Below are 27,928 nucleotides of genomic sequence, written 5' to 3'. Positions count from 1 at the left end.
CATAACCTCTCTGATGCTCAGTTTCCATGCTGTCGAGTAACAATAATCCCTGCCTCACAGGGTTAATGAGAAAATAAGATTATATATGAAAATCACTTACACAGTGGCTGGCACACATACATAAATAGTAACAATAGTGATTCTTATTCTCAATAGCCATGCATTGGACTACATGCATTTATTAAATATTTGCATCTGCTAGAATGTAAAGTCCATGATCACAGGGAAGTCTGTTTTGTTCACTGATGTAACCCAGGCACCTAGAGCACTGTCTGGCCCATAATAAACACTCAATAAATGTTTGTTGAATGAATTACGTGTGCATCTCAGTATTTGACACATATTAGACACTTAATAGCTACTAGTTTTTGAGAACTTACTCTATATTGGACATTATACATTCTGGATCTCATTTAATCGTTACAACAACAATGTATCACACTATTCATTTTATAAATGAGGAAACTGAGGCCCAGAGAAATTAACTTACTCCCTCAAGCTCAGTTAAATGGGAGAGCCAGAATTTGAATCTAGGTTGTCAGTTTTCAGATATTTGTTGAATCAATTAGTAAGTAATAGCTCAGAATTAACTTGATGAGTTAGTGAATGTTCACAGTAGTTAGGGTAATAGTGATAAGTTACAGTGGGTGGCCTGGTGAATTATTATTAATTATACAGTAAATTAATTACTGTTAATTTAGTACTTTTTATGTGTATCTGTGGCTTTGTAACAGAGATCAGCCACGTTCCAGTCCAGGAGTGGGGCCCGCTGATATTTCAGTACCCCCACTGGGGTAGTAATGAGGAGGAATTTCACATTTTACAGGGAGTTATAGGAGAAAAAGCTGAAAAGTAGATGTTCTGAGCTTATAAAGAGAATTAGTAAATAAACCAGAAATAAAGTCCACATCACCCACTCGCTTCTCCTAAAATTCCAACTTAACATACATAGCTATTGATTTGGAATCCACTGCGAGAAAAAGGTGACCAAGGAAGAAAGTAAAAGAAATGTCTCCCTTTACATAAGACCTCAACTATTAACATTTATTTATAATCAAATACTTCTGAAGAAGAAAGTCCTATAAAATAATGACATTAATAGAAACCATTTTGTTTGGAATATGCTTTAATTTAAAAACAACTTTATAGAAGTTTATTGTAGAAAAGTTTAAAACACAGATGAGAAAAAAGTTAATTTCATTACCACCATATAATCTATGTCTATACCCTCCCAATCATTTTTTTTTCTTTTACAAAAACTCGATGAAACTGTACACATTTTGTAGCTTATGTTTTCCAATTCATGAAGTGTAGCTATCTTTATATGTCAGTAAATACATCATTTTTAACTGAGGAATTTCACTGTATTTATATGTTCGGTTCCCATGGTTGAAAACTCAAGTTGTTTCTAATTCTTCCTTATTATAAACAAGGCTGATATGAACATGTTAGAACTAAATCTTTTTGCCTGTGTTTAATTATTTCCAAAGGATAGATTTCCAGAAGTAGACTTGCTGGGTCAAAGGGCTACATTTGGAATTTTTTAATTTAAGCACAAACATCTGTTTTAAATATATTTTTAACTTGTCTTTCACTTCATTTTTAGTTTCTTGTTTAGTATCAAGAACTATGACAAATGCATGGCAAACCCCCAACAAAGATTGGTTGATGGAGCATTTCCTTATATATTCTGTTGTTCTCTCTCCTTTCAGAAGAAACAACGTCTGCAAGTTAAGAGAAGGAATAAAAATGAAAACAAAACGATAATGTTGACCCAGAGTGAGAAAGACTGGCTGGCCGCACTAACAGAAGAATAAAATCCCAGCATCAGAAGCATATGTGGAATACTGCGTTAGGCACCATGATAAGATTTAGAAAAAATGAAATATATAGGTCTAGTCCAAGCCCTTGAGAAGCTTAAAATTCAGATCAAAAGCAAAACTATAACTACACAAAAAGATTCAGAAGCATATAACAAGTCCATGCGCAAAGGACAGAAGGGAAGGTAACTCAGTTCACTGAAATAACCAGTTTAAGCAAGGAATCCATGAAAAGATATGGCAAACCTTTCACTTTAAATGAAGGCTAGAAAAACATGTATGTACAATCTCTGAATTTTCAAGGAATTTTCTTTTGGAATAGGCTCGTTAATTGGAGTTTCGTACTTTGGTCAACCGGTTCCATTTGGAGTTTCCTTAAATTTTTTTTTTTTTAAGTTTTAATAGATTCACTTTTTACATTTAAAAATAAAAGTTTGTTAACTGAAAATGTTCTCTAATATTTGTTTCCTCACCCACACCCAATTCTATTATAATTAGTTTTAGAAAGTGACTCCTACCCAGTCTTTTCCAAGCCTTGACTTGGTCTTGACAGAAGCGAGTCTCCTGGTTCGTGATGGACACACGTCAGGAAGCCTCACAGAAAGAACAAAGAGCCGTTCATACAAACAGTTAAACAGAGAAGTCTGGGACTTCTCTTACACAACATGAGTGCTCCTCAGATCAAATCCAGATGGCATCTCCTCAGGAATTAGCCTTCTGAGGTGAAATGGTGGATCAGCAAACTCAAGCGTGCACCTTCTAGTTCTTCGCGGTGGGGCGTTAGCAGCACACAGTACCAACCCTACCGAGAGGGGGCAGAACGCTGGAGGGTACCTAGGCATCTAGAGACCAGCCAGTAATTTTCATCCTGAAAAACTGTTAGGATCTATTGACATGAGCAGGATCCGTAAGGACATTTTAAAAAGTAAAACATGTGAGGCGATAAGCTACAAAATTTGAATCAACATACAAATCATACTCCTCAGTCTGTTAAAAGTGCTGATATCATGAAGAAGAAGCCGCCGCTCTGGACTGAAAGTCATGAGCTGAGTTCTAGTTCAAAGACGCAACTCTAAATAGTTCTGTGGTTTCTACAAATTACCGAGCCCTTCTCAGCTCCTGCTTCCTAATCTTTCAAAGAAGTGAAACAGTGCTAGCTGATGACTAAGACCGTCTTCAATTCTAACAGTGCTCTTCTTTGAGGAAGACCAATAAGCACATAAAAAAAGAAAAGCTGTGGGCATTATATTTTTAGATTTTCTAGTAGCTTACCGACTCAATCTAGATTTAAAATCTAGAAGACAACTGGAAAATCACCTAGTACGATCACATCTCATTTTATAATTCAACAAATATTGATTGTCTACTCTGTGATGCTTGGGATATTTCACAAAACAAGGGAAATACCTGCCTTCGCGGACCTCATCTTCTGCTGAGGGATACGGACAATTTAACAAGCAATTACAATAAGCAATTGCAATAAAGCGTGATACATGCTAAGATGGAAAAGTAGAATGTTCTAACAGGAAGAGTATGTACATAATGTAGTATGGAAAGGTTTTCTCAATAGTTAAGACCTGACAGGATATGTAGAGGTTTATTAGGAGGGGGCTCAGGAGGGAAGGAGTCCAGGTAGAAGGAGAACCACGTGAAAAGGTGCAGAGCTGGGAGAGAGCTGGCTAATCTGGCATCTGTAACTGAACTGCCCAGAACCAGGGATAAAGTGAGAAGTGGAGAGTAAAAAGTAGTAGCTATATCACGCAAGGCTTTACATAAGAACATGTCAAGGAGTTTTGCCTTTACCGTGTTTCCCCGAAAATAAGACCTAGCCAGACAATCAGCTCTACTGCACCTTTTGGAGCAAAAATTAACATGAGACCCAGTCTCATTTTACTATAATATTTTACTATAATTTACTACTTATTTTACTATAATATAATACCGGGTCTTATATTGATTTTTGCTCCAAAAGACACATTAGAGCTGATTGTCTGGCTAGGTCTTATTTTCAGGGAAACATGGTAGTGTCCTACCAATGGGGGAGGGGGAAGCATCAAAGGTTTGTGTAGGCAAGTGATAGGATCAAATTAACATCTTCAAAAGATTATCCTGGCTAAGATGTGAAGAACAGATTGTAGGGCCGCAAGACCCAAAGCAGAAAATCGCCGGGACGCTATTGCAGGAATCTACAGACAAAAGATGGTGGCCTGAACTCAAATATTAACAGCAGTGATGGAGATACTTAGAAGTTGGGACAGGACTTGGTGATTAAGCAGATATAGGAGAAGTCAAAATGATTCCTAGACTACCAGCTTAAGAAATGGAGGAATTAAGAAATTCCTAAATTTCCAGCTTTAGAAATTTTTCCACTGTGTTTGCTAAGAGGATCGGATTAAGCCTGGAGTGGTTGGTGGGCATTTTGCCATCGTTTGGAAAGAGGCTGCCTGAGAATGGAGCCAACACAAGGAAAACAAAGCTAAAGGACAGAGAGAGTGAAGCTATTTGTGACATCCTTACTTCCTGTCTCTAAACCAGCTATTCCAGATCTACCCCTAAACTTTTCAGGCACATGAATCAGTACATTTCCTTTGTTGTGGATTTTTTGGTGGTGGTGGTGGTGGTGGTGGTGGTGGTGGTGGTGGTTTGGTTTGCTGTTGGTTTAATTCAATTTGAGTTGGGGTTTGGTCAATTGGAACCAAAAGAATCCTGGCAAGAGCGGGGACAGCGAGAGCAGAGAACACAGGGTGGAACTACCACTAGAGAAGAGACACTGGGGACAATGAGCCCAAGGGGAAAGCAAGAGGAAAAGGAGGAACCTGGGAAAGTACAGTGCCAACAGAAGAGAATTGTGAAAAAGAAACATGGTCAGTGAAGTCAAATGCTATTGAGAGAATAATTCACTAAGATACATGCATTGGTGACCTTTTGTGAGGAAGGTCTCAGTGGAGTGTTGGGAGTAGAAGCCAGATTGAAGGGGGCAGAGGAGTTGAGTTGAGGAAGTAGGGTCAATGAACAGAAACAATTCTAAATCACGAAGCTGAGTTATGAAGAGGAGGATTGTCAGAGGGAGATGTTTTCAGATGGATGAGACAGGAGAATGTGTAAAGGCTAATGAGAAGGATGCAGGAGAAGTGATAATTAATTGAGAGGTCCCTGAGAAGGGAGGAGGGAGAAGGTCAAGGCGCGGATTTAAAGGTGGCCCTAATTCACCTCTTGAGCTGGAACAGGACAGGAAGAGAAGGATGCGTGTAGAATTAACTAGATGTGTTAGTGTGGCAGGCCCTCTCTTCTCCATAACGTAGCGGGCAGGGTCCTTTGCTGAAAGGGAGAAGAATCTGGGGGGTGGGAGTTTTAAGGAGGATGGAATGGAGGCCATTTGAAATTTTGCTGTGGAGACTAGGCGAGAGACTAGGAAAAATACAGAATTGATTGGAAGCTACGAGGACCCCTGTGATGACAGAAACCATTCCATAGTTTTATCAAAACCTGGTAAGTCGAAGAAAAGATGGATTCGGAAAGCAAATGTTTGATTATGGCAAGACAACTGATTTCTAATTTGTAAATGAAAAATGTTAGTACTGGGATATTTTTTACTACGGATCTAAAAGAGGAACTTTTAAGTTTGCTGATATGATACTCAGCTTTTCTGCACAGTAAACTGCCAACCTGATGGAGATAAACCACACGGAGATCTCACAAAATGATGTCACAGAGCCCAAAGTGGCCAATAACATTCAGCAGGCTAGAATATGATCATGAATCTGGGTTTCAAAAACAAAACAAGACTCAAACTATGCTTGTAAAATAAAGGTTTTGAGATTTCAGTGATGACCCAATTACGAGATCAAAGTTACCGGCAACAATTTTCTTAGGAGCAGATATAACCCTTGGGTTGCGCAAATAGCAAAAACCAAAAGGCTACTAGATAAGGTCCATTTCAGTGTCAAGACTCTTAAGTTGCAGTTGAGATAAGAATTCATGTGAGACATCTGTACTTGAAAGAGCTCATTTACTGGCCACGTTAGCCGTCTATATTTTTAAGTTCTATCCTTATATCTAGTTCCATCATCCACAAAGTTTTCGGACCATACCGTCTTAGCCCTTCCTGAAATGTCTTCTCTGAATTACAATGTAGTTTTGTGACATCTATCTTCAGAGAGGTACAATGTGACTACTCTGCATAGTGTTTTTTTGTCTTTTACAGTTGGGGGTATCTCCTATTGAATAATTCAATATTCTTTATACAGGAAAAACAAAAAAGAAAAAAACCCAGGCAGGAAGTCTGCCATCCTAGGCCTTTCTTCCCTGGGTTTCCATTCACCTGCCCCATTTCTTACCTATCATTTCCTGGTTCATGAGCTAAAACGCTCATTCCCCCCTGGCCCTTCAGGGTACTCTGATTCTCCTTCTCAGCCTTCACACATGTAGGTTCAATGTCCCAGAAGTAAGGGGACATGCTAAGATTACATCATCCCTAACCTCGAAGGATTCATAGACTTAGCAAATAATGCCACTGCAGTGACAGGTGCAGGAATAGGAGGTAGAAGGGCAAAAAGGCAGGTGTGATCATCTCTTCAGGGACAGGCAGAGTCAGGAAAGTCTCACTGAGGAGGTACCATTTTAGCAGTCTTGAAGAATAAGGGTTTCTCCAAGCAGGGAAGATGTGGAAAGCTGGGAAGCAAAGGGAGCAGCTGAGTATTTCAAAAGCATGAGATGTACAACAGGCTTACTTCTGGGGGCTGTAAGCTGCACAGCATGAGTGGAGCACAGGGTGTAGGGAGAGGTCGAAAGATGAGTCCAGACAAGTGAGAAGAGAGCAGACACCGCATGGCTTAAGAACAGTTAAGAAATTTGGACTTGGTCCTGCCCCAGGTATGAATCAAACATTTTCCCCTTTGGTTTAGCTTAGATAAGATTAGACTTTTTGAAAGAGAATTCTTGTTAAAACACAAAGGGAAAAGAAAACAAATACAAAACAAAAAGCAAACACACAAAAGTCTACAAATGAACAGTTCGCAGACCCCAGATTTCTTAGCCTGCTTCCTTAAATTCTAGTGCCAGACTGGCTTAGCTTGTAGAGCTGGTAGATAGATCGTCCAGCCCAAATCCCCCCTCTCTCCTCAACCCGTTGGTGTGGACACTGAAACAACCTACCACACACACCCTTTGTCTACAAAACTGAGGCTGATGGGAATTTTGCTCCCAGATCCCATCTCTGAATATGCACCCCTGGGTAGTCTTGCTTACCCTGAAGTTGGCTGAGTTTTGGCTCTATAGCTGCCCTAACCCCTGGAGGTGTTATTCTAGATCCGGGTCAGCAAACATTTTCTGTAAAGGGCCACGTAGGTAATATTTTAGGCCTTGCAGGCCATACCTGCTCTACTCTGCTGTTCTATCATGAAAGCAGCCTTAGACAATATGTGAACAAAAGGTCAAGGCCGTGTTCCAATAAAACTTTATGGACACTGAAATTTGAATTTTATATCACTTGCACGTGTCACGAAATACGATTCTACTTTTGATTTTGCAATCATTTTAATACGTAAAAACCATTCTTAGCTCACCAACAATACAAAAACAATGGGCCACAGGTCACCTGGACTAGAGTTTGCCGACACCTGTTCTAGGCACTAATTCCCAGGGCAAAGATGGCCTCTTTCACTTTTACCTAATCGATTTATTATTATAACTGATACCAGTAAGACTAATATATACTATGCACTGAACACCTACTAGGTGCCAGGCAGTATGTACCAGACAGTTACTTTGAAAAATAAATGAAATAATGTATGTAAAGCACAGACCATACTTCATCTGAGGTAAGCATCAATAATTGTTAGCTACCATTATTTATTATTGTTTATTTAATCTCGGATCAGTAAAGTGACTCATACAAGGTAGATATTAATATTCCATTGAGGATCAGAAAAATTAAGCCATTTGTGAAATATAGCTAGTAAGTAGCAGAGCTAGGATCTGAACCAGATTTATCTGACTTCAAAGGCCGCAGCCTTCCCAGGACATCACAACCTCCTGTTTAGTTTATCTGAAGTACATTCACTGGCTGGTGGTTAATTGCTGGCCTACCCCTCTGCAGCTAGCATGAATGTCCCTGGCGCCTGCCATCTTGTGTCAAGAGTAGCACAGGGCTTATTCTAGTCTTGCTTCAAAGCTTAAACGCCTGTTGAACCACTTAGCTCTTGTTTCCTGCCAAGGGATCCTCTACCCCACAGTTAAGATGATGGAGCTCAATAGACATTTAGACCTTTTCCCGCTCAGATGTCCCAATCTGCCCACTTCCCCAGGTTCTTTTGATGACTTCTCCTTAGGTAACTTCCTGAAAGTGACACTCACATAATCCTGAAAGCATTTTAACAGAAAACTCCTTTACGTTCAGTGATAACACCAGATGGTTTCCACCAACAGGAAGGAGAGTATCGCTGCATAAAAACCATTCATCTGCATGACATTTTCAGAGTTTTCCATAAAATGTTATTACAGATATTATCCATAGTAGCTTCAAAAGTATATTCAAGGGAGCCCATGTAATAAATCCTTCCTGGAATTTAGTTCCAAGAAAGAAAGTCCTTCTAATTGAATCTGTGTATTTTATCTTGCCAGAATAAGAAAATGAGGTAACCCAACCTGTTTCCTTTTCTATCGTGGCTTCCAAGAAACGTCACACCAAGTTCCATGCCAACACGTCTCATCTCAGGTGCCTCGTAGGATCTATTTCTGCTTCACGGCTAGGACCACGTTTATGTTTTATAGTGTTAAAAACAGCTAGAATAGACTGTGTGTCTCCTATGCCCCAGGTACTGTGCCTTTCCTGATGTGTCCCTCCTTCTTAAGTGGTTTCAATGCTAGTGATTGTTTTACTAAACTACCCTAGTGTCTTATTTTTTAAGTTATGTTTTATCTGGTATCCTACACCTCAGGTCTCATGGAAGCAGGCAGATCCAGATATTGTATTTAAAAGGTAAGGAAGGGTTCATGGGTGGGCGCTCCATTCCCATATATGCACACTTGTGAAGAGCCAACCTGGCTTTATCCTTACAGGCCACAAGATGGGGGTGTCATTCCACGAAAATCAGGGTTTCTCTAGATTGCACTATCTTCTACATATCTCTCTCTCTCTCTCTCTCTCCCTCTCCTTTGTACCTCCGCCTACCTGTGTGTACGCTGATCCCCCGTGCAGGCATTAAGAACTTCAGGCAGTCCCCACACTTGGTCTGTGCCAGGGGCAAGTTATTTGAGCAGGACTCCACTCCTTCTGCGTATGTAGCCCTAGACGTCTGTCCTAAGGAGAATCCTTTAATTCTGGGTGGCTTCCTCATTGGAATCACAACTCTCTTTGGCACTTGGCACCCTGCCATTCACCTCATATCACCTCTCCTCAACTCTACCTGTTCCCTTATACACCTTTCCAGGAGTCGATGAACTGTTTTCTATATTGAGGAACCACTACACTACTCTGTTCAATGGGCCGCTTACACGCAGAGACAGAAGTGCTGAAGAAGCTGGGCCCTGCTGACTCCTGACAGGTATTTCCAGGGGGTAGGTTTGCCTAGAGGGTTGTCTTGCCTCATTCTCTACAGAAGCAGGACCCACGTGCTATTCAAGATGAGTCCTGTATTAGACACTGGACCTGGGGCTGATCCTGGCCCTGCCTTGGTACCAACTTCTGTAAAGTGGACTAATAACACCTAATCGAAAGGGTTTTTATAAAGGTCATGAAGGATGTACACGAAGCACTGAGGTAAGCACTTCCAAAATGAAGATAGGAACCTGACCGTACTGACTGCAAAGGGTGGTTATGAAAACCAAATGAAATAAGGCAGGAAAAACCTGAAATTGGTAATGCATTCTTCAACTTTCCTTATCATGACTACAGCCTCCTAACAGGTCTTCTTGCCTCCTGGCTTCTTAAGTCCATCCTTCCCTCCAGCTTCAGAGGAAGCTACCTAAAGCAGCTATGAGCCTGTGTCCTCCTGCTAATGTTTTCCGTGGCTCCCCTCATCTTTATAAGGCCTTCTGTGATCTGACCCCTACCTCTCTTCAGTTTTATCTCTCTTTTGGGGCCTCCTATCTTACCACTTCACCTCCAGGATTTTGTTCATACTACAATTAGTTCATACTAGAATGAGTATCATAATATAATGAAGAGTTTACTTTTTTTGAATTGGCACCACAAAGATGGAAGCCATAGGGGAAATATTTTGAGGTATTTTTCTCTATCACTTTCTCCCTCCAGAATAAATGTTGGTTTTCAATTGAGCTCCTCAGGTCTTCGTGATTCTTCTGAGAGATGCGTTTGCTTCCTTGGTGTTGGAGAAATAGCCTAGATCCCTACTTGCATGGTCCTGATACAGTCCCCAGTAAGAGATCCTACCCACAGCTATTTTTCATTACGAGTGGGCTAAAGCAATGAGTCCAGTTTTGCACTTGGTAGGTGAGTGATAAATATCTGCTCAAGAAATGAGCTTGTTTGTGCTAACTCCTAAAAACTCCAGTCTGTGGCTAGAGGTCAGTTTTGGTTTGTTTTTTTATTTAGCTCTTTCAACAGCAAGAACAGTGCCAGCTGTGCCTTTTTGGAAGGAATAAAGGCACTGGAAGGTTGTAAAAGCAATGGGCCAACTGTTTAAATGAACCTAAGGGCATAGTGTTTACAGTTGATGTGGGAAACATCTGATCTGCTTATTTTTAGGGAGCCCATGAATGTGTCTATAAATTTCTTTACATGGGTATCTGTGTCTTTCCATATGAACCTCTTGAGGCTATGGGCCTGCTGATGCTTACAACCTACTATGCAAAGTTTATCTAACATGTCCTTAGACTGCTTCTTTTAAGCTTCAAATGGTGCCCTCTAGCTCTTATGGGTGTTGTTGACTGTTAACGACTTACTAGATTTTGGTTTTATCTTTTGCATTTATTGCCACTCACGGAGGTCCTCATGATGAGAATCACTGATATATACTTGCCAACACCGTTTTTTTCTTGCTCTTAATCTTTTTAAAGGTTCGTATCGCTTTACTCACAAATGCACTACATTTTAAAATGAATAATGTTAGATTTAAAAATGTAAGTATTTTTCAAAGGGGAACTATTATAATGAGCAATTCGTAATTTCATGTTTTGATAGAGAACTGACACTTTTGGAGGAAAGTACCCAGAAACAGGGTTAAGGGCCATTAAGAATTTCTGCTTAATTATAGGAACATTTGTGACAACATGGATGGATCTTGAGAGTATAATGCTAAGCGAAATAAGTCAGACAGAAAAAGCAGAGAACCCTATGATTTCACTGATATGTGGTATATAAACCAAAAACAAGACAAACAAATGAGAACCAAAAACTCATAGACACAGACAATAGTTTAGTCTTGCCTAAGAGGGTAAGGGGAGTGGGGGAGGGAGATGAGGGTAAGGGGGATCAAATATATGGTGATGGAAGGAGAACTGACTCTGTGTGGTGAACACACAGTGGGATTTATAGATGATGTAATACAGAATTGTACACCTGAAATTATGTAATTTCATTAACAATTGTCACCCCAATAAATAAGTTAAAAAAAAAAAAAAAGAATTTCTGCTTAACAAAAATTTAGAATCCTAACAACTCCTAGATTTACCTTCTTTCCTTGGATATAGGTGAGGTGATAACACGTATTTTGAAATCATTTGAAAGAATTTTCTTATATTTGATTGTTATCTCAAATCAAGAGGTGTGTCTAGCAAAAAAAAGAAAAGAATCTGTGTTCATTCATAGCATTTTACATTTGGAAGGAAAAATAAAGATAATTTAATCTTCCAACCTTCTCTTCTTCACAGCAGAAATGTTTTAGAACCACGCTTGCCTGACTTCCCATCTTCTGCCTTTTACTATCAGCTAATTTGTTAATCATGTTCACCTGAATAATATATCGCTTAGATAGTTTTCCTAATGATAATCTTTATTACTAAACAATAAAAGAAACTGCTTGGATTTCACAACAAAATCAATCAATCGCTATTTATTGGAATGGACATAATATAGAGTGAGGGTTTTAAAGAAAAATATACCTTTAAAATTGTAATTTATTTTACATCGGGGATAGGGATCAGAGAGGACTGAAGTGTTTTCGGAGCGTTTAGAAGTGGCTGAAGGTGGAGTCACCTTAGAACTACCGCAGCCTACAACTTTCACTTTGGGATTACTACCATTGGCATGACCGAGGGGAGCTAGGGTAACAGGAAGTGAGGCTGACCGGACGGAACCCTGCAGTGTGACCCAGAAACAGGCTGAGGACAGACACCAACAAGCTGAAGTAATCCTAGCTCTTCCATACGCGGATGCTTTCTACCTGCCAAACTTTACTTTTTAAAAAGCTCCAAAGTGTGGGATCCCCAGACTAAGGTCAAGCTGTGCTGAGAGGCTCTGGGGTGTAGCAGCAAGGACTCTGGGCAAGCAGTGTCCTGTGTGTGGGGGTCTGTTAGCACTTGAGGGCACCCACGTAGCTTAGATCCCAGGACGGTCACCACCTGGGAGGGTGCCGCGGGCGGGCCACGTGACTGACGCCGCTCCTTGAAGTACCCGAAACAGCTGCGTTCGGGACCCTCCTCACCCACACGGTAAAATAGACCCCGAGCGACCTCTAATTTTTCATGAGTTCCCAGGTAAGCACACATGTGAGGAAACACAGCCCACACCTACACAAGTTCTTACACATCCTAACCCCGCCCCGGAGCTTGCATCCGTACACAAGACAGGAGACATGAAACGAGAGCTGGCACTTACCCCGGCACAAACTCCCCAAATCAGGCCCCCCCCCCAAAACCCAGCAGAGACTGGAGAGACTGGGAGAAAGGGACACAAACAAAAGAGTTTTAAGATAGATTTCCTCCGAGCAAACCTGGTCGCTCCGGCTCTAAATTTTAGCAGCTGAAGACTTCTCCTGTTTGTACAACTAAGAAAAGACTTCCCATATACACACACCACCCGCGAAAGGAATGGTCCTGAAGAGGTCCCCCCTACCTTGCTACACCAGGTGAAGACGTCTCCGCAGCTGGAGAGGGCGCGACCTGAGCCGGGAGGCTGCGGGCAGGAGGGACTTAAGTGGCGGCGGCGGACCCTGGCTCCGCCCCCTGGCCGGCCCCGCCCCCTGGCCAGCCCCGCCCCCAGGGCGCCCCGCCCCTCGGCAGCCCCACCCATGCCCGCAAACCCTCCGGGCTCCGCCGCGGCAGCCGCCCCTCGGTCACCTTCCGACGCGGGGACTACAGACGCGGGGACTACCCGGTGCATTGTGGGAAGCCAGAGCCCAAAACTGAGCCTGCGCTGACCCCTGGTGGGCTCAGTTCCAAAGGGAGCCCCGACCCCGCGGCGGGGGTGCGCTTGCAGGGCCTGCGGCAGCTGCAGCTAAGGAGAAAGGCCGACCACTTAGGGCTGCTGCAGCGACCTAGCGTTTGTTGCTAATCGCTCATATCTCAGTATAATATAAAAATAAACCGGATGCTTTAAAAGTGCTTGGGGTCACCTCCCTAGTATTAAAGTAAGTAAAAAAACTAAAGCAACTTTAAGACTAGGGAATGCTTTTTACACTAAGGAAAATAACTTTTAAATTGCAAGAGTGTATGACATCAAGATTATGGAAAAATCAGCACACTGAGTTTTATTTCTGATGAAACCACATATGGGCTCAATCTGTCTAGAGAATAATGGAGAAATATGTAACAGGAACTACAAAACTGTGTAATCCAGGGCTTTCTCTTCTGGGTGTATACCTCAAGGAAATAATTCAAATGAAGTAAAAAAGTAAATTATGAAAACATATTCATAGTGAAAACTTAGAAAATAACAAATGACTAATACGTGAAAGGCACAAAATATGTAGTTATTTAAATAAGAATATGAACATTATCACTACGTAGAAATATTTCTATCAAATAATGTTAAATGAAAAACAGAACTCAAGAAAGCACATTGCCAGTGATTCCAACTATGGGAAAATATATGTGTTCACAAATGTAAAAAAAACTTTGGAGCAATGTAAATAGTTTAGAATTTAAATGTGTCTTAAGGTTCTTTCGTTTTTATTAAGTATCTTCTCAAATATTTCTAAGTTGTTGAGACTAGTTCTGATTTTGGATGCTATTGCAATATTTCAGTTTCTCCTCACTCTAAGTAATTAAAAACAAAAAGAAATTACCTAAAAAGAAAAAATTCTAAGGCTTTAGAGAACCATGACAGTTTTACTTGCCAGCAAATGTGGGGCACAAAACAAAATATTTATTGGACAGTATTAGTTTGCTAGACTTGCCGTAACAAAATACCACAAACTGGATGGTTTAAACAACAGAAATGTATTGCCTCAGAGTTCTGGAGCTTGGAAGTCTGAGATCAAACTGTCAACAAGATTGGTTCCATCTGAGGGCTATGAAGGAAGAATCTGTTTCAGGCTGGTGTTTTGGCTTGCAGATGGCCATCATTTTCACGTGGTGTTCTCCCTGTATGTATGCCTGTGTCCAAATTTCTCCGTTTTATAAGGACACCAATCATACTGGATTAGGGATTCACCCTACTCCAGTATGACCCATCTTAACTAATTACATCCACAACCATTCTATTTCCAAATAAGATCACATTCTGAGGTGCTGGGGTTTAGGATTTCAACCTACGAATTTTGGAGGAGTAACAATTCAACCCATAACAGGAAACAAGAGCTTGGGATTCAAAATGTAATTTTATGAAAATTGCACCCACCGAATGACAAAGATAATAGCAATGTACATTATATAATCCCAAATGTACCAAAACACTAACAACTTAAACACAGTGAAACCAAATTCATTACAACTTTCTTCTTTCTGCCCTTTAACACTTTTTATGCCTCTCCAGTTGAAACCAGGGAGTTAATGAGATCAGATAGCCTAAAGGCTTCCTATGAGTCATGTCATATGTCTATGTGTCTACATCTGACATGGCTGGCCTCCTGCAGGAAGGGCTTGGAGAAGACATGTTGAAATGCATGAGAGGAGAGTGGCATTACTTGCATTTGAACATAGGGCGTGGGCAGAGGACATGGGTTGAGAATTACAGGAAGCAGTTTCCTCGGCATTAGAGGGCACACACAAATCCCCTGCTGAAGAGCTCAGCTTTAGTTGGAGAGACTGATGAGAGCCCTCTCAGCTTGAGGAGCGTGCCACAAGAGTGAAATCCAATCTTCTGGAACCGAATCAGCCTCTCCTAATTAGCCCACATGGGTGTGATGAGAAGCTTGAAATCTTCACTGAGCCTTGCCTCTTGCCTTCTGAGGTGATGGGAACCAAGAGGATCTTTGAGAAAAATGAAGCACTGCCTAACACTTGCAGATCAGTTTTATTTTTCTTCTGAAAGGACCAGAAGCTCAGTCAGTGGTGTACTGATAAAAACGATCCCTGGCTTTCCAGAAAGAAAAGCTCTGAGTAGTGGTATTTGCAGATTTCTATGGTATCAATACTCCCATCATGGCTGATTTCAAACTCCCAGCAAGAGGTCACTGAACAGAGTGGAGCTCCAGCACAGCACCAAGCCCAGGTGACTGGCTTAACAGTCTCAAAGCGGGAAAGAAGCTGGCAGGAAGCCATATCTGGGAGCACCCAGTGGAAAGGAAACAGAAGGGACAGCCTGCTGGGTTAGGAGCAGAGCCTCCCACTGGTTAGCAGTGCTACTGGGGAGCATGGCAGTGGGCTGGTCCAGGCAGAAGCAGGGTCCACACACAGCCTCCAAGGCAGTGGGGATAGGGAACGAGCAGGAGAGTCTCCACACCTGAGAGGGACTCACCTGGCCTGGATAAGAGAACAGGCAGCAGCTTCAGAGCACAGGTGAGGCAATCAGAATGTTTTCAGACTGGATGGAAACACTCCTCTTTCATTTCCCTTATTAGGGCATTCTCCTGAGAATAGGAATTCTCCTGAGAGGACCTTGCCAGGAAGTAAGACATTGAGCTTAGCTAAATCCCACATGCGCTCTCTCCCAGTTTAGGGACATGTTGTGAGGCTGCGCACAGTGGAGGACACACGTGGGCTCCTAGAACAGGTAAAGCTTGTGCGAAGGTAGATAACAAAACCAAGACAACCTGGTGGGTCTCCTGTCACTTAAACTGGGTATTAGGGGCCCTGTGTATGGTGCAGATAGTCCGGGGGATACATTCCAAGACCCCCAGTGGATGCCTGAAACTGAAGATAGCACTGAACCGTATATACTATGTTTTTTCCTATGTATACAAGATCTGACAATTAAGTTAGCGAACTTGCCACCAAGCACTTACACTGGCAGCACTGTACAAACAGCTGGCTAAGGCTCCATAACCTTGGTATATCAGTGTCTCAGCTGTGTTTGTGTCAGCATGTGGCAGTGTCTTGCCAAGTTGCTTTCATTACTGTTGTGTGTTTTTGTGTGCCGTTGCAAGAATGTCTGAGCTTGAATTAGAGCAACAAACACACATTAAATGTCTTGTTAAACTTCATAAGAGTGGAAGTGAAATCAGGGACATGTTAGTCCAAGTTTATGGGGATAATGCCATGAAGAAAACAGCAGTGTTCAAATGGATTAAACGTTTTTCTGAAGGGAGAGAATGCGTCACTGATGAAGAGAGATCAGGGTGGCTAGTAACGAGCAGAACTGATGAAAACATTGCAAAATTTCATTGAATTGTGTGTGAAAATCATCAGCTGACTGTGAGAAGCATAGCAGCCCAAGTAAACATCGATAGAGAAATAGTTAGGAAAATGTTAACTGAAAATCTTGGAATGAGAAAGGTGTGTGCAAACATGGTCCCAAAAGAGCTTACCGATGAACAAAAGCAAAGGAGAGTCGAAGTTTGCCAAGACCTTTTGGAGAAGCAAGACGATGTTTTGGGCCATGTTATCACTGATGATGAAACATGGGTGTAGCAATACGACCCTGAAACAAAGCGTCAAAGTGCACAATGGAAGTCAGCCAGTTCTCCACAACCAAAAAAGTTCCGTCAGTCCAAATCAAGAGTCAAAACGATGTTGCTAATCTTTTTTGATACCAGAGGGATTATTCATTATGAATTTATACAAACTGGACAAACAGTTAACCAAGTTTACTAGTAGAAAGTGCTGAAAAGGCTGCGTGTAAAAGTGAGACGACCTGAACTTTTCGCCAACAATTCATGGCTCTTGCATCACGACAATGCACCAGCTCACACGGCACTGTCTGTGAGGGAGTTTTTAGCCAGTAAACAAATAACTGTACTGGAACACCCTCTCTACTCACCTGATCTAGCCCCCCAATGACTTATTTCTTTACCCGAAGGTAAAGGAAATATTGAAAGGAAGATATTTTGATGACATTCAAGGGTAATAGGATGACAGCTCTGATGGCCATTCCAGAAAAAGAGTTCCAAAATTGCTTTGAAGGGTGGACTAGGCACTAGCATAGCTATGTACTTGGGTGCATAGCTTCCCAAGGGGAGTACTTTGAAGGTGACCATAGTGACGTTTAGCAGTGAGGTATGTAGCACTTTTTCTAGGATGAATTCACAAACTTAATTGTCAGACCTCCGTACATACCTATGATAGAGTTTAATTCATAAATTAAGCACAGTAAGTAACTAACAATAAAATAGAATAATTATAACAATGGAATAATTATAACAAAAGTTACATGAATGTGGTTTCTCTCTCTCAAAATATCTCATTGCCCTGTACTCACCCCTCTTCTTCTAATGATGTGTTGACCTCAGGAACTGAAACCACAGAAAGTGAAACCCCAGATAAGGCAGAAGGACTACTGTATTTTTTGTCTAGCCTAACCCAGCAGTGTTGTAACTCGTCACTCTGCTCTCGATATTGTTATTGTACAATACTTGTATATCCGCCACACTTTCCACAGTGATTTTTCTCACAGGTAAATCTAAGCGTATATAGGTTCCTTCCTGCTTAAAAACCTTTCCCTGGGTTGAGTTCACTCTCTTTTGCACAGGAGACTGGATTTCCCTCATCTTTGCAGCTTTATCTGAAGCTTTGCTCCTGTTAACATCACTTTATTGAAGTTGCCATTCCTAAACAAGCTATGAGTGCTTGATTCTAGGCCTTCATATTTGTTTTTCTTCTGAGATTTTACTCTTGTCCTAGCTCTATGGATCTATTCCCAGGCCAGGCATCTTGAGTCACATCTATAGTTTTATTATTAAACTCCCTTGTGTTTGCTTTTTTTTTACTATCTTCTTATTGTGGCAAAATATATATACACATAAAACTTGCTATTTTGACCAATTTTAAGTATAGACTTTAAGGCAATAATTACATTCACAAGGCTGACTTTCCGTAATTTGTCATCACTCTGAACAGAAACTCTGTACCTATTAAGCAATAACTCTCCACTTGCCCCTTCACCCAACCTCTACTGATGTCTAATCTATGTTCTGGCCCTATGAATTTGCCTATTCTAGATATTTTATATAAATGGAATCATACAATATTTGTCCTTTTATGTCTGACTTCTTCCACTTCGCATAATACTTTCAAGGTTCATCCATGTTGCAGCGTGTGTCAGAATGTCCTTCCTTTTCATCGCTGAATAATATTCTGTTGTATGGCTATACCACATTTTGTTTATGCTAATTCATCTGTTTATGGACACTTGGGTTACTTCCACCTTTGGGCGATTGTGAATAATTCTGCTCTGAACATTAGCATACACTTCACGTGTTTCCCCTTCTACGTGGTAAGAGCTTATTACTACTGTAGACCTGGCTAACTTCTACTTATCGTACAGAACCCTTTATAAGTGGAAAGTGAGCCCAACCCAAACCTCCTGATTGTTTGAAGGACTGTTTCTGAATTGCCTGCTTTCCTAGATGGGCTGTCATGATGAAAATGGGAGGACTGAAGCTAGCAGAGCCTGAAGAGGCCAGTCAGGTGACTCCTGTAATCCTGGAGTTAGAGACAAAGACGGGCACAAGGGTAAGAACGGGTCTCCATCTGATACTCACAGAGGTCCACGCGCAGCGATTCTCAGAAAGTACCAGTGTGTGGAGATTGCTGTGTGGTGTGTACAAACGAACTGTGTGATGGGAGGAGAGTGGAAAGGAATGGGAGGGAAATGAGAAGGAGAGAGATTCTGTTTCCCCCAAAATAAGACCTAGCCAGATAATCCACTCTAATGCATCTTTTGGAGCAAAAATTAATATAAGACTCAGTATTATATATTTATATTATATTATATTATATTACATTACATTATATTATATTAAAGACCCATTATTATAGTATAGTATATTATAGTATAGTATAGACCAGTATAATATTATATATTATATCATACCATATCATATTATATAAGACCGGGTCTTATATTAATTTTTGCTCCAAAAGACGCATTAAAGCTGATTGATCGGCTAGGTCTTATTTTCAGGGAAATATGGTTAGAGTAAGTAGACATTTGAATACTCAGCAGAACTTTAGTCAACCTACCAAGTCACTACTATAATAATAAATTTAGAAAATCCAGGAAAGACAAAGTAAAATAGTGGGATGACACCATGCAATTTTATTTCCTATGCTTTTACATGAACATAAGTGATATGCCAGACTGTATACAAACAAGGATATTCAATTGAGCATATTTTCGATGCCATGGTCTAGCCTGACTTGGGTCAAACCCAGCTCATTGCTGGTAACCTGCCTCCTAAGGAATAGTCACTGGAAGCCTCTTTGATTTTCTCTCCCTGCCCCCAAAATTTGAGGCCTTGTATTGAATCCTGTCAGCATTTCCTGGGAAGTCATAAGATATTCTAATTTGTACCCCCTGAAGTCCCTTCAGGACTCTAATCATGGGCTATCCCCAAGCAAAATTAGGAAGTAAACAGCCAGCATCTTATTTCTGGATCTTTTCCTTCCAGGCATCAGGTGTTAACAATAGGTATGAATCATTAAGAGTGTAATGATGGATGTGAGTGGAAAAAGAAAATATTTGGATGTGGCAACCTTGCTGGCACTCCTCAGATCACACCATCAAGACACACCACATACTCAGCTTGGCTGAAAGGCCCGTGCTGCCTGGACAGATCCTCTCAAGACTAAGACACTCTGACAGGAAGTGGGCTGTGAAAGAAGGTCCTGTTTCCCGGAGTTGAGCATAACTAGGGATCCTGTGCTACCTTGATGTAGTCTGAAGAAAAAGGGTTTGAGATGAAAAAAATGGATGTGGCCAAAAAAAGGAAGCAAAAAGGAACCTTGGGGAATAAGCCTGGAAATCAATTGCATCTTCTCCTCTATTTCCTCAGCCTAGTGAGAGAAACCACAGAAAGTTCTTAGCTAGACTACGAGGAGCCACTAGGCACTGTGGTCACCGGGTCGTTGCTGGGAGCCCTCGGGTACTTCTAGTTCCTTCTCCATATCGTAGTCCACACTCACTGCATGACTTCTAATTAATTCACTTAAAACAGAAAGCTCTAAAGCATTCAGGAAATATCAGCATTATGCAAAAATCTTGAAGAGCACTGGATTTGCCTTTTATATCTGACTGTCTCTCCTTTATCTCTGCAGGGCTTCCATGTCCCTGTCTCACTTACTGACTCTTAATTGCTTACTACTTCCCTATTTCCTTCTACACAAAGTTATCTTTACCTGTTTATTGAAAGGGTCTTATACACTAATTCATACTAAAGTATGAATGACTGAAAATCACTTACCTTTTGCAAGAGAAGTTACATTTTCCCAAAGTAATAATTTCATCAGTGATAGATTTGATGATACTATATATAAAATCCAAGAGATGGAGGAAGATATACCATTCTAACACTAATCAAGAGAACACTGGAGTAGCAGGTATATGACTTTCAGACAAAGCAGACTTCAGAAAAATTAAAATTATCAGGGGTAAAGAGGGGTATTACATAATGATAAAGTGGTCAATTCTTCAAGAAGATATAATCCTTAATGTGTACACACCTAACCACAGAGTGTCAAACTATGTGAGGCAAAAATTGATAGAACTACAAAAGGAAAGAGATTCATTCACTATTATAGTTAGACACTTCAATAGCCTTCCATCAGAAATGGACGGATCCAGCAGGCAGAAAAATCAGTAGGATATAGTTGACCTCAACAACACCATCAATCAACTGGATGTAATTGACATCTATTAACTACTTTACTCAACAACAACAGAGTACACATTTTTCTCAAGCTCACACAGAACATTCACCAAAATAGGTCGCACTCTGGGCCAGAAACACACCTTAACAATTAAAAAAAATAGAAACCATACAAAGCATGCTCCCAAAGCACAATGGAGATAAACTAGAAATCAATAACAAAGGATAGCTGGAAAACTCGAACATATTTGGAGAATAAACAATATACTAAATAACATGAATCAAAAGAGTCTAAAGAAAAATTTAATAATACATTTTTAAAGATTTTATTGGGGAAGAGGAACACGACTTTATTGGGCAACAGTGTGTACTTTCAGGCCTTTTTTCCAAGTCAAGTTGTTGTCCTTTCAGTCTTAGTTGTGGAGGGTGCAGCTCAGCTCCAGGTCCAGTTGCCATTTCTAGTTTCAGGGGTCACAGCCCACCGTCCCTTGTGGGAGTCGAACTGGCAACCCTGTGGTTGAGGACACACTCCAACCAACTGAGCCATCCGGGAGGCAGCTAAGCTCAAGGTGCCGTGTTCAATCTTAGTTGCAGAGGGTGCTGCCCACCATCCCTTGTGGGACTTGAGGAGTTGAACCGGCAACCTTGTGGTTGAGAGCCCACTGGCCCATGTGGGAATCGAACCAGCAGCCTTCGGAGTTAGGAGCATGGAGCTCTAACTGCCTGAGCCATCAGGCCGGCCCAAATAATATTTTGAATGAAATGAAAATGAAAGTACAATTTATCAGAATTTGTAGGATGCAGTGAAAGTAGGGCTAGAGGGAATATGTATTATAGTACTGAATTCATATATTAGAAAAAGAAAGATCTAAAACCAGTTATCTAAGCTTGCACCTTAGGAAACCCCAAAAGAAGAGCAAATTAAACCCAAAGTAAGCAGAAGAAAAGAAATAACAAAAATTAGAGCAAAAATCAATGAAATTGAAAACAGGAAATCAATAGAGAAAATCAATAGAACCAAAAGGTGATTCTTTGAAAAGATCAAGAAAATGGATTAACCTCAGGCCAGGATAACCAAGAAAAAATGAGAAAAGATGCAAATGTTTAATATCAGAAATGAAAGATCCCATGTATGTTAAAAAAGGCATAAATACATTATGTAAATACACACAATACACTAAAAAAAAAAAAGAATAATGCCAGGGGCATTAAAAAGATAATAAAGGAATATTATGAATAATTCTATGCCCACAAATTTGATAACTTAGATTAAATGGATCAATTCATTGAAAAACACAAGTTTTTCTGCCAAACTCTTTTCTACCAAAACTCACACAAGGAGAAACATATAATCTGAGTTGGCCTTTATCTATTAAAGAAATTGTATCAATAACAGCCTTCCAAAACTGAAAGCACCAGGCTCAGATGGTTTCACTGATGACATCTAACAAACATTTAAGAAAGAAATAATATCGATCCTTTACCATCTCTTCCAGAAAATAAAGGCAAAGGGAACACTTCCTAATTCATTCAATGAAGACAGCATTATCCTATTACCAAAACCAGACAAAGACATTACAAGAGAGGAAAACTGCAAACCAGTATCTCTCATGAACATGGAATAAAACATCCTTAACAAATTGTTAGCAAATTTAATCCAACAATGTATAAAAAGAACTGTACACCACAACCAAGTGGGATTTACTTCGGGTATACAAAGCTAGTTCAACATTCAAAAATCAATTAATGCAGCATACCAACTGACTAAAGATGAAAAATCATACAATCATATGAAGAGGTACAGAAAAAGTACTTGACAAAAACCAACACTCATTCATGATTTTAAAAATTCATGTTGAATCTGTTATAAAAAATTAATAAGAATACATTTCACATGGGTGAACAGTTGGTCAAGAATACTGAGGGAAGACTCTCATTGCTAGAGTTTTAAAACATGTTATAAATGGACAACCATCAAAAAGGTATAAGATGAAGGCCCCAAGATAACTTCTGCACTGAAGATAGATTTGAACCGAAACATCATGCCACCAGACTGGTGCTGCTTTTCCTTTCTGGGTGTTTGCCCCTCTGGGACCATCAGAATGCTCTCCTGGACCCAGACAGGCAAATGCCAATTAAGACAGAGACCCTTGACCTTCGCTGTTGCACAGTCTAAGGGAAATGATATGATGTTCCTGGAATGCCAAGCCTGCACTCTCACATTGGAGGCAGGACGATGAGATCTGGGGAGACAGTGGCAGGCTTCTGCAGCTAGACATGAGCAGAACCATTTCGGTATTTAACCCTGGGTCTCCTTTGACATTCCTTTAGCAACCTTGGTCTTCAAAGCACAGGGATTTAGAAAATGAGAAGTCTTTTCTAGAGATAAAGAAAGAAAAGAAGCAATCAAGAGCTGTGAACAAAGGGAACAAAGTAGCTGTAACAGTACACTTTCTGTTTCTAAGTGGCCTTTCACTTCTGGGGTCGGGACAACAAATCCCTTTGTGACAGACTCTGCAAATGCGAGATCATTATCCTCTCCAGCCACGAAGGGGTATACGTCACACTCTGGCATTTCCATACAGTAGAATTCAAAACTCTTGCTTAGGAAACTGAAAAATTAAACACATTTAAATGCAGTTAGAATCCAGAATATTAGAGCTAGATGAGACCATAAAAATCACTTTTTTTCATGTCCCATTTAATCAATGAAAAAAACCCAGCCCAGAATGGTTAAAAGACTGGCCTGAGGACACACAACAGGAGAGGCAATAGAGGATAACAGGATCGAACAGATTGATTCCCAATTCTGAAGTCATTTCACCACTCTGAGCCCCCGTTTCTTCATCAGGAAAACGGGGGCATTAAGATACATAACCTGCAAAGTACCTGGCATAGTTCTTGCCACATAAAAGTGCTCAATAATTCTTTTCATTTGGTTTCCAGTATCAGAGCCAATACTCTATGCCTGCGCTTGGGAATCCCAGTTCATTCCTCTTTCCTCGGGTCCAAATGACAGCAGTAGAGAGGGTGTCTGCAGGTAGCAGGTCAGGGTGGAGATGAAAGGGGTCACTGGGTGTGTAATAGGGTCTCTGTGGGTTTGCTGTCCAGCGCATGACATATGAAATGGACTTAGTTTCTGCCACGGCCACTGATAAGGTACGCATGAAAACCTAGACCCACCTATAGTTCAATTTTTCCACCTGAGAAATAGGGCAAAGGTCATTAAGAATTGATATTATCTGGTATTTTGGAAGCTTTCTCAACTGTTAAATTCAGTGACCTTTTCTTTATATTTATGTCTTAATTTACTGCAAGAATGGGGGTAGGGGGAAGAGAGAGAGAGAGAGAGAGAGAGAGAGAGAGAGAGAGAGAGAGAGAGAGAGAGAGAGAACTATGTGTGGTTGTATCTCAGACTGGGGATGGGGAAGGAGAATGGGAATGGTAAGGTGGTCCGATTCTAAATGGAACAATGATCAGGGTAAACACGGACTCTGGTCAACTCAGGTCCTCAGATTTGCAGAACGAAAGCCAGTGAGGAGGCTGAGAACAAGCGGCTGCATGAGCTTGAGTGAGAATCCAGGCATGTGGAAAGAGACAAGTGTTGGCCGAGGGAGACAGAGGCAAGAGCCATTTCACAAAACACGTTAGGGAGTTGGCCCTAGCGCCCCATGTCTCCCCACGTGTATTTGAAGGCCTATCTTCTGCCCAGAACTCTAGACTAACACCTGAATTGTTGCACAGGCAACTCCAATCAACTTGCTGAAAAGAGAACTCTGGCTTCGATTCTCCACACACACAAATCTACTCTTTCAGGCATCACTATCTCAGAAAAAGGCAACATGATCCACTCAGTTGCTTCAGCCAAAACTAGAGGAATTTTCCTAGATCTTTTTCTTTCCTCTTCCTTCTCACTTGTAGCAACTAAGTGCATGAGGCACCCAAATCCATTTTATTGTCTCCACCTCTACTGCTCCAACCCCATCCTCCAGCCAAGTCCAAATCACCCTCAGATTTTGTATTTGCAGAATTGACCCAGCTAATCGCCCTGATCTCAATCTTGTCCCCTTGTCACAAACCCACCAGAATGACCTTTTAAAACTATAGAACAGATCAAATTATCCCTCTGCTTGAAGCTTTCTAATAATTTCCTATTGCACTTGGAAAAGATTTCAGACTCCTCCCTCTGAGACCCAAAGTCCCAGGCTATCTTTATCTCACTTATCTCATACCCACTCTCTCTGTTTACTCACTGTGCTCCGGACAAATTGGCCTTGTTTCTGTTCTTCAAATATGCCAACCTTGGTCCTGCCTGAAAGCCTTGGCAGGAGCCGTTTCTCTGCCTCAAATAGGCTTCCCTCATATTTTTGCGTCATGGGCTCCTTCAGAATTCAGCTTAATGTCACCATCTCAGACGACCCACATAAGAAGCTACCCATTCACTTTCTATTCTGTATTTTAATTCTTTGTGTAGCTCTTATCACTTGCTGTCTCGCTCTACCAGAAGGGACGCTCTATGAGAGGCAGCAGGGATCTTTTCAATCTACCTTATTTACTGTATCTCAGTGCCCAGAAACTGTCCTGGCACCTGTTAGGCTTTCAACAAATATTTGTTGATTGAATAAAAGAAGGAATTACCTGCAAACCACGTAAAGTGAATCAAATAGAATTATCTTAGGGGAGTGTTCATTTTAACTGAATCCCAAGGTTTTCTCACGAAAAGCTGCCAGAAACTCACCGGGTCAACCGAGCAGCAGCAGTACGGGAATGAGAATAGAGTGGGCCATTTCAGCCTGAAATCCTGAACCCTTTACTAAAGGATCCCAGTTGGCTACACATCCAAACGCATCTCTACCAGGAGACCTCTGTGTTTCTGTACTTGGGCTCTTTCCCACCCTATCCCTCACTCTCCACCTACTGAAATCCTATTTCTTCATCTTTAAGGCACAGCTAAACTGCTACAGCTTTGGAGAATCTCATGATAGCCCCCACTTGACATTAGCCAATACTTTCCCAGATTCCATTATGCTTTTGTATATAAATCCATTATGTTACTTATTTACCTTATAATTACTTTTATACATCTAGAGTTACCCTATAAGATTGTAAGTTTGTTGAGGGAGGAATTGTGTTATTCATTTTTTTTCTAATCTCCTCTCAGCAACTATCACAGTTATTTATTCAGAGGAGGCACTCAATAAGTGTTAGTAACAGGAGTAAAGGAATAAGAGAGAGCAGTGTCTCTCCTACTTGGGCAGTGGCTAAACACCAATTTATGACTGAGAAAAACAGATAGGAGTGGGGATCTTCAACTTCTGACATCATTTACATATATTCATGGCTACCTTCTCTCCTCTCTGCATAGGGAGACTGAAGAGGCAAACCAAAGCCTTGCTGTGATTCATTCAAGAAACCCAGACAAGAGGATCAGACCTCCCCTAACAGGTACCCCAAGGTATATGATGTCCAGTCATCCTGAAGGCTGAAGATTAACTGCTAATATAGGAGATTTATATATATATATATATATATATATATTATATATTATATATAATATATGTTATATTATACATATAATATGTTATATATATGTTATATATATAAATATATGTTATATATATATAAAGAGAGAGAGACAGAGAAAGAGAGGCAGAGAAAGAGAAAGAGAAAGAGAGGGGGAAAGAGAGTTGGGGTGAGTTAATAATGAAAATTTTAGGTTAATAAAGAAAATGTCTGATTTTACTTTAGTATTTGCTTGTAAAGTTGTTTTAGGATGCTATCTCTAAATTAATGAAGTTAAACTTTTTAATAAACATACATATTCAAATAAATAAAACATGGAAAATTCACAGTCTGTGCCTGTTGCGGACATTAAATTTTGATCTACATGACCAAGTGTCCATCACCACCACCACCACCACCACCAGTGCAGATGGCCACATAATAGCATTTCAGGGGGGTTATGTTTTTCGTTTGTATCTTTAGGTAAATGAATTTACTCATTTTTACAGGCAAATGGCATCGTCTGTATGATTTTAACCTGTTATAAAAGCCTTTTTTCTCCATTTTTTCCCTTTTGTAATCAGTAAGAGAATATTCTATACTGAAGAGCCATCTGAACACAGCTAAGTGTCCTCTCTGCCACCTGCATGCCCGTGAGCTCAACATCCCATCGCCAAGTCTTCATTCCATGTGTTGGAGCCCTGTCTCCCCCTTTTTTTCTTCCCTTCTCTGTTTCTTTTCTTATGTCCCTCACTACTTCCCACCCACTGGCAACTTACTGCGTCTTCCACAAACCACAGACAGGAATCTCTGTAGAGGGTTCTTCTTCCTCCAAATCACTTCGGGTTAAAGTGACGAGGGGTTTGGTGCCCTACTAACGCTAAACACACATGTACCCTCTGACTCAGTATTCCACTCCTGAGTACAGAGAGCAGAGAAATGAGTGTCCACCAAAGACATGTACAATAATGTTCACAGCAGCTTTATTCAAAATAACCACATGCCCATCAACAATAAAATGGATAAATTGTGATATATCACACAATGGAGTGATACACAAAGCCAAACACACAAGTATCTACCTATTGCTGTGTTTTCTGCATGTATAAATCAAACAGGCAAAGCTAATTTATACCGTGTTTCCATGAAAATAAGACCTACCCCCAAAATAAGCCCCAGTTAAGACTGTCAGCCAGACGGACACATTTAGTACATCATGACAATGTTCCAAAAGAAGATGACATGACTGTATTTGAATAAATGTAGATTTTATACATGAGAAAATAAGACATCCCCTGAAAATACGCCCTAATGCGTCTTTTGGAGCAAAAATTAATGTAAGACCCGGTCTTATTTTCAGGGAAATACGGTATAAGACCCGGTCTTAGATTCGGAGAAAGACGGTAGTGACAGAGACTGGAAAAGGGGTTACTTTTGGGAGGATACTGACTAGGAGGGGGCATAAGGGATCCTACTGGAGTCCAAAAACATCCTGTATCTTAATACGATTTGCAGTTACAT

At 40.7% G+C, this 27,928-nt stretch overlaps 1 protein-coding gene across 1 annotated transcript in view; it reads right to left on the bottom strand.

Moving 5' to 3' along the window:
* EXTL3 (exostosin like glycosyltransferase 3) overlaps window positions 1-12,883 on the bottom strand; it is a 106,268-nt gene extending 93,385 nt beyond the window's left edge. The window contains exon 1 of the mRNA XM_081077276.1: window positions 12,835-12,883. The gene's annotated coding sequence lies outside the window, so the exon portion shown is untranslated. The remainder of the gene's footprint in view (window positions 1-12,834) is intronic.
* Window positions 12,884-27,928: the final 15,045 nt, after the last annotated feature.

This window comes from Rhinolophus hipposideros (genome assembly GCF_964194185.1).
Source record: "Rhinolophus hipposideros genome assembly, chromosome: 16".
Classification (NCBI taxonomy): domain Eukaryota; kingdom Metazoa; phylum Chordata; class Mammalia; order Chiroptera; family Rhinolophidae; genus Rhinolophus; species Rhinolophus hipposideros.
This window is presented reverse-complemented; position numbering and strand designations above follow the sequence as displayed.